We start from the raw sequence: 8,320 nt of genomic DNA on the forward strand, positions 1-8,320 counted from the left end.
CATAAAAACCTCAAGTACTTTTTGAAACGAAAGATATAATCCCCTGAGCAGCAAAAATGAGTAACAAAACTTCTTGGATTTGATTATGAAATAACTTACAAAAAGGGGAAAGAGAATGTTCTTGCAGATGCACTTTTGCAGCTACCCGAGCAAGTTGAAGTTTCGACCGTTCACTTCCGACCAGCGACTTCCTTGAGGATATTAAGATGGAATGACAAGAAGATTCATATACTAGTAAGATTAAAAAAAAATTGGAGGAAGCACCAAGCCCCATGGCTCATTACAATTGGGACTCAAAAGAATTACACTATAAGGGACGCATTGTGCTTATGATAAATTCTACTTGCATCTTCACGAGCAGATTTTGGACAAAATTATTCCATATGTAGGGTACTAAATTGAAAAGGAGTACGACATATCACCTACAAACCGACGGCCAGACGGAAGTTGTAAATAGGTTCTTGGAGACAGCCCAAAGCCACCCATCAATTATGACTACCCAAGGAGAACTTCAGACTCAGCCAAGTGCCATTATTGATCGACGGATCGTGACTCGACGACGACGATCCACTACTGAATTGCTAATACAGTGAGCAAACCTACTGACATAAGATGCCACTTAGGAGAACTATGATTACTTGAAGATCAAATTCCCAAAATTCATAAATCGTCAACCTCGAGGACAAGGCTGATTTGAAGAGGGCGGGTCTGTTAGGACTCTAGCTAGGAGAGTCCTAATTGAGAGGGACATTCATGTAAAACCTACCTAAGCCGACTCATATTAAAGATGTGAAGAGGCCGGCTAGGGTTAGGAGGTTATTTCTTAGAGAAGAATAGGAAGTTGTAAAGGAATAGAAGTCTTGAGTAGGAGTCCTATTAGGAGTTTGTTAGAAGTAGGAGTCTTGAGTAGGAGTCATATTAGGAATTGATTAGAAGTAGGAGTCTTAAGTAAGAGTCCTATTAGGAGTTAGGATTTAGAAGCCCTATAAATAGTCATATATTCCACCTATTTTCATAAACAATAGATGAATCTTTTCTACAGCCTTTGAGCAGCAACTTAGAGGGAGGAACCCCTATAGAGTTCCAAGGAGGTCGATCCCCTAAAGAGATCAACCCCAAGTTTAGAATATGCAAGGGTTCTAACAAATCCCCATTTGAGAAAAAGGAAAAAAGATTATATGATATACAAGTAATAGACTAACAAACAAGAGACAAAATGCATTAAGCATGAGATAAAACACCTAAATATTAAACCACCGTCATAATATCTTCCTTTCAGGTTGACTAGTATATTTGCAGCATCATCCTCATCCCTGAATTTAGCATATACATTACCAACCTGTAAATGAGGCTGAAGCGTGTCAGACAACACAGAAAAAAGGTAAAAATAATGTAAACCAAAACAATCATCATTATCTTGGATGTTGAATACCAAATGATCAGCCAGATTGTCACAAACATTTAGGCTTTCAATTTTTCTGAACTTGCTTAGCTCCTCAAAAACACCCTGATAAAAATTCTGCCAACAAAAAACTTTATTAAGATCACAGGTACCAACAAATGATAAAAAAGTGAAACCAGCAGAAACTATACAAAAAATAGCAAGATATGTCCTTGATCATTACCACTTGTTGCCACAGAATGCTTTTGTCATAAGAAACATGCAGTAAGTATCCAAAACATTAATAATTTCAATTATGTGAGATTATCTACTTAAGGTAAATCTACGGTACCATCTCAAGAAAACTGCAAAATGCATCCAAGAGAAATGATCAGGCTTTTCTATTGATTTTGTTGGTTAAGCATCTTTAAGATATTTAAATCTATGCAGAGACAAAGAACAAGGTTTCAACATCAAAACCAAGCACTTGCTTCTAATATCTAGGCAGAGAAACCCCATTACACCTGCTCATGAAAATCAACTAAATAACAAAGACAGATTTCCACATCCTCCCAGCCAAACATTATTATATATTTACCCATGGCACAAAGCTAACGATCGTTCTTTTGGGATAACTTCTATATTCCACAATCTCTATTTGTAGCTCCTAATGATCATCTACAACATTGTTTTTAAAAGGGCTAGGTCCCAAAACACCCGAGAAGCAAGACGAGCTCAAACGAAGTGAGACACACTCGAATATTAAAATTTAAAATATATATTACGATTGATAAATATGAAAAAAAAATGACACATAAAACTGGAATTACCAAATTAAACTCCTAATAGTGTTTTCAATATGGTGCTAAACAATTTTAACTCATAACAGAGTAATAATGCACCACCTCAATATGAGCAAGTCAATTGAAATAAGAAAGAGTGGACAAAGAAGAGAAGAGAACCGACGATCGTGGAGGAAGGTGCCAGAAGAAGGGGGTAGTGGACAAAGCTACAATGGTGAATAGACACAGGTAGTGGACAAAGCATACGAAGGTGACAAATAAAGCGGATGAAGGCGACAAACAAGGTTGCCGAGAATGGCGAATGGAGCATACGAAGGCGACAAACATAGGGTTTGATTGAACCAACTTACGCATCCAATCAACCCAGGCTTGAAGTCGAACCGGTTTGGCTCAGGCATTCGCCTAAGGCACCTGACGAATGGGCTCAAGTGAGCACTCAAGCAGCACTTGATTGAAACGCCTCACCTAAATGCCTAAGCGAGTACCCTAATGCCTTTTGAAAACACTAATCTACAGAATACTTAACTAACATGTACTTCATAGATATTCACTGCATTCCTTCTGGGCACTACTAACTAATAGTCAAAATGGAAAATCTTAATCACCGCAAACACATACATAATAACTTATAGCCGTGATGTTCCCTTATTCTTCCCGATGTTGCTTAATCAAATCAGTATAAATAGGAATGACCCTATTTAGTTTGTTTTTATATCTAAAACTGCAAATATCTGCCATTTCATCATAATTCTGGGGGTACTGCACATATTAGGTGATTAAGCATAGCATTGTATCTTAAGTGAACGAACCCTAGGATGAAGCATGTTGCAAATCTGAATATCCAGAACCTGAAAATTTCAGCAGAACATCTATTAACATTATTTGGTATATCTTGAAACACTTCATGACCCTTGCAACCAATCTACTCCCTAATATGTTTCCATGAAGTCAGTATCTATGAAATCCATGATCAATTCTTCAAAGTGCCTGAACTTTTTTCCCCAAAATACATCAGAACAAGCATTACGTACTACCCAACAATTAAAGAACATCCTTCCACATAGGAATTATAACATAAAGAAGCAAAAGAAAATCCTAACAGTATCACTAATGTAAATCTCAGGAGATCATCAGTTAACATAATTTGGTACATCTTGAACCACTTTGTAACCTTTGCAACCGATCTACCCCCTATTGTTTCCATTAAAGTCAATAATTAAGAAATCCATGATCAATTTTTTGAAGTGTCGTGCTGTTTCTTCCCCCATAAACATTACTACAAGCATTATACCTGCATTATTTCCATATAGGGAGATAACGAAAAGAAATATTGACGAATAAGATAAGAGAAGATGCGTATCTTTAGATCAACAGAAGAAGAATAAGAAGATGATAGATAGATGGTAAGAGGGACCTCGAAGTGCTCCTGGATCTAGATCACCCTTCTGAAGAGGAGGGTGGAAGAAGGAAACCCTAGGGGAAGTCCAGAACGCTAAAAATGGCTAAAGAGGAGACGCGCTCGATCGCGGGAATTGCTTGATACCTTGGGGGAGGGCCAATTTATAGCCTGAGAGGGAGAGGGGATTCGTAATTATGACATGGGGTGGGATCATTGACCTTTTTAGTACTGCGGTATATGTACTTCAGACATTTAGACGGGGATTTATGAAAGTAAAATAATTTATTTTATTTTGTTAACATCGTTTATTATACTGATAGAAAACGTTGCACATGATATTAACACTAAATCGATAGGCAAAATGATTGATTTTTATTTTTTATTTTTATTTTTACTCAAATTAAATTTTGCTAGTCGACTACAACGAATTCTCGTTAGACAAGGACACCATTATTTTCTAGAAAGTTTTATCGGATTTCTTAAACCATTATGAGGTTCTTAAGCACTATAGTGATGATTATAGTGATGATGGCTTGACCGAAGGTATTCTAGTGCCATAGATTTCAAGGAGGGCTATGATCCGTCATGGAACCTGATGATTATTATGTTTTTCTTAATTAGCGTTAGGGTTTGAAGGATCACTCAGGCCTTCTCCTCTGCACCTCCCTCAAACTCTAGGACACATAAGAGGTGGTTGAGGAAGGACAGGCCCTCTACTAGTAGGAGGTGGTGGCAACTCTCCATAGCTGAGACCCTTGTGATTGTTGTTGCGGCCTTCTCCCTCATCTCATGACAAGAGGTGGTACTAGTGCTGGAGTCGAGGAGACTTAGTAGCACCAGTACCAACTCGTTGGCAATGACAAATATGATGTTCTTGTCATCCTCGTAGACCTAAAGTGGAGCTCTCAATTTGGAAGCTAGTCACGAGGCTTATTGCCTTCACCTTGATGGACTCATGGCAGGAGCTCCAACCTATCACCTTTGGCGATGGGTCGAGGAGGGTGCTAGAGCTGAGCAAAAGTTTGGTATTAGTGGCTAACTAGTGAAGGGTCTAGGAGGCGTCTAGGACATTGCTTTGGGTGCATACCCTAGCAACAAGAGGGTCAAGAGAACAATAATGGATAGTGATGATGAGATCTAAGGGTGAGGGAACAAAGGAGGGGTACGAGTCGACTTTACTGGCCACCAAGGAGAACTCATTATAGTGGATCTGTAGAGGCCAACAAGGCCCTCTAGTTGCTCTAGATTTTTGATCAAATTAAAGTTGATTAACAAAAGGAAATAAAAAATTAAAATAATTATTTTGTCCATCGATTGGCGACAATCAAACACGTGATATTACTTGTTATATCTTTCGTCGGTGCAGCTAATGATATTAGGAAAAATAAAATATATTATTTTATTTTCATAATTATGAGGATCTAATATAAAATTTTAAGGTACAAGGACCACAATGCTAAGAGGGTCAAAGGACAAGAGCTAATATGTAATTAGTCGACTTTGAGAATATCATTAGAAGTTAATATTAGGAACGAGTCGGCACTAAGAGAGGGGGTGAATTAGTACAGCGGTAAAAATTATGTCGGTTCAAAAAATTTTCGTACGATAAAATCTGATTTCTACGAAAATCGTTTCGTAAAAGTAATAACTTTGAAAGTGTACAGAGTGTAGGCATAGTAAAAGCACAATAAGAAGAAGAGACAGTTTGCTTATAAAAGTAAATTGCAAGAAGTAAAGGCAAACCATATTTTTATAGTGGTTCGGTCGTCGTGACCTACATCCACTTCGTCGATTCCTCTTCCGTCGAGGCAACCGGCATCCACTATCAATCTTCCTTTAATCGGCGAAGATCAACCTCCTTCTTACACCCCTCTTCTCCTTTTACCGGGTTTAGGAGACAACCCTCACAAGCATACACACTCCTTTCTAAATAGAATTCTAAAGTTAGATCTAAAGGAGGGATTTCTCAAGTAATTTCTAGTGTTTTCTCACTTTAAAACTCTATGTGCTTGTGTTTGTTAACCAGGGATGAGAGGGGTATTTATAGGCTTCAAGTTGATTCAAACTTGGAGCCTAAAAAGGTCTCATCCCAGGTTTCCTGGGTACTGGCGGTACCACCGCTGGCAGCATTGCTACCGGCGGTACCACTGCCTAGATTTCCTGAGGTGATGTTCCCCAAGCGGTGCCACCATTGGCCAAGGTTTCAACACCCTGGTTGGGCCTTGAATCCGGCCCAAACCAGCCCACCTTCGGGCCCAGTTAGCCCATAATAGAGTTGATGGGATTACCTCCCAATCACAACTCTAATTATGTGTTAACTACGATTCCTAAGACATAATCTAAGCAAGATAAGTCTGGTTTCTTCCGGCGAGCTTACGGTGATCTTCCGACAAATTTTCGATGATCTCTCGACAATGTTCCGACGGACTCTCGATAAGCTTCTGGACTTCACGACGATCTTCTTGGCAAGTTCCGACAAGCTTCTTTAGCAAGCTCTAGGACTTCTCGGTTAATTCCGGCAGAACTTTCGATGAACTCCGAACTTCCGACAAATTCTCGAACTCCCAACGAAATCGCGTTCTTGACTCCGGGACTTCATTTTGCTTTATACCTTGCTATCGTAGTTAATCTTGCACACATAAAAATACACTTCGATCTAGACAATTATTACTAAGCATGAATCATGTTGTCCGGCATGTCATTGGTCCATCGATGCTTCGTCCGATTCTTCGGCGCATCGTCCTCTCTTGCGGCCTATTGCCCAATTGGCTAATTGACCTCCTCAACTCCGATATCCTTGGCGCAATATCCGCTCTACTTAGCCCGATGCCTAAATCCATGGCCCGAAGCCTTTTGTCGATACGTCGACCGATTCTTCGGCCTGACGTCCAATCTTCTGACATGTTTCTCTGGCCCAACATGATTCTTCCTACTTTAGTTGTCTCTCCTTGATCAAAGCACCCTGCGTCACTCAAAACGCAGATTAAATCATAAACACTTATCAATTGGTTTCATCATCAAAATCTGAGATTTCACAATTAATTAGTCATAATTATCTTTAGTTAGACTTAACGTAACATTCAAAAAATTCTCCAAACATGGTGTTTTCCACCTAATATTGTTGCCAAAAAAAAATTATTGTGATAAAAAAACAACAATATGACATGGAGGGGGATTGGTATGGGAATAAACTGGCCAGAATTATCTTTAATGACGCTTGTCACCTTCAAATTGTCGCCAAAACATAGTGTTTTACACGCATCATAGTTTTAAAAGATCGTTGGAGAAAAAATGTTGCAAGAATTGATCTTTCGTACACATGATTGTAAAGAAAGATATTGTTGCACAAAACAATCGTTGCCAGAAAAGTTGTTGCTTAAAAATATATAATTTGACATGGAGTATGTACGAATCGCTGTAAACAAAACTGTTGCGGAAAACCTTGTTGCAAGGGATGGGGAAAACATTATTTGCAAGATTTGATCTTTTGTACCGTCATTGTTCTCAGTTGTCTGCATCATTGTAAAAAATTGTTGCACAAAACAATTGTTGCCAAAAAGAAATTATTGCAAAAAAAAATTAATTTGACAGGATTGGAAGTCTGATTGGGAATAAATTGCTCATAATTATATATTTTTTTAAAAGATAAATATCCAAACTAACCGATACTTATTTAATTCCTCTGATACTAAATATGTATAGATTAAGTTCTATTGATTATTTATTCAGCTCTCAATTTAAATGTTACCCTTTGACTAAGTCAAAGGATAAGTCTAGCTCTAAGCTTGACATATTTGAGTATAGAATATATTCTAACCATATTCTTATTCAATAAATCTGGCCTTAGATAATCCAATTAAATCAAGAAGTATATCAAAACTTAATTCCTTAACGTATTTTCAATATTACATTAGAAATTCAAAACTCGGAAAACTGTTTTTTTGTATATATAAAATAAATATATTACAGATATAGCATTTCAATTGATCAAGTATCCATCCAACATATCCAAGTAGCTCAACTTTCTGTATCATGTTTAAGGCTAATTAAAATCTCACCATTACATTAGGCTAATAATATCTCATGATTTATTTTAGTCATGTGCTAATTATATGTACAATTAGATCTAAATGCCTAATTGCCACGTATCTTAGTCATGCATCATTGAATTCATTCACATGATTAAACTTTATAGATGCAAAGGATTATAATACTCTGCAATAATTATCCCAACTTCAAAAAGAATATTTCGTATCAAAGTTGATCAAGACAATCACCTTTGTCAAACCATGAAACATACGGAATGCTATGCAAAGTTAGCACTTAAAGCTTGTCAAAATTAGACATGTTATCTATAAATATTCACAACAAGTACAAAACAAAAGTGAGGGAGTCAAAATTATCACACCTCTCAATTGTAAAGAGACTACATACTTTTTTCCAAATGAATAAAAAGTATAAAATAGATTCATAAAATTATTTTAAGTCATAATTATGAACAATCTTTGAAATCATAGGATAAACTTCTATAGCCTAGACTATATATATATATATATATATATATATATATATATATATATATATATATATATATATATATATATAAAGAAATTGCCTTATCAATATTTAGTCTAACTTAAAACTTGTCAGAAAATGAAAAACAAGATTTGTTGATCTTCAATACGAATAGGTTAGACACTGATCAAGGCAGTTTCTACAGCAATCTCGTGCAATAGA

General features: G+C 36.9%; 1 long non-coding RNA gene across 1 annotated transcript; it reads right to left on the reverse strand.

The window, feature by feature from the left end:
- Positions 1 to 974: 974 nt before the first annotated feature.
- On the reverse strand, positions 975 to 4,243 carry LOC103971384 (uncharacterized). Its single transcript, XR_670688.3, has 3 exons — positions 3,599 to 4,243; positions 1,433 to 1,519; positions 975 to 1,339 (listed from the first exon to the last, which is right to left on the reverse strand). It is a non-coding gene; the product is annotated as an uncharacterized LOC103971384 (long non-coding RNA).
- Between the last annotated feature and the right edge of the window lie 4,077 nt (positions 4,244 to 8,320).

The sequence above is a fragment of the Musa acuminata genome, chromosome BXJ3-11, assembly GCF_036884655.1.
Source record: "Musa acuminata AAA Group cultivar baxijiao chromosome BXJ3-11, Cavendish_Baxijiao_AAA, whole genome shotgun sequence".
Classification (NCBI taxonomy): Eukaryota; Viridiplantae; Streptophyta; class Magnoliopsida; order Zingiberales; family Musaceae; genus Musa; species Musa acuminata.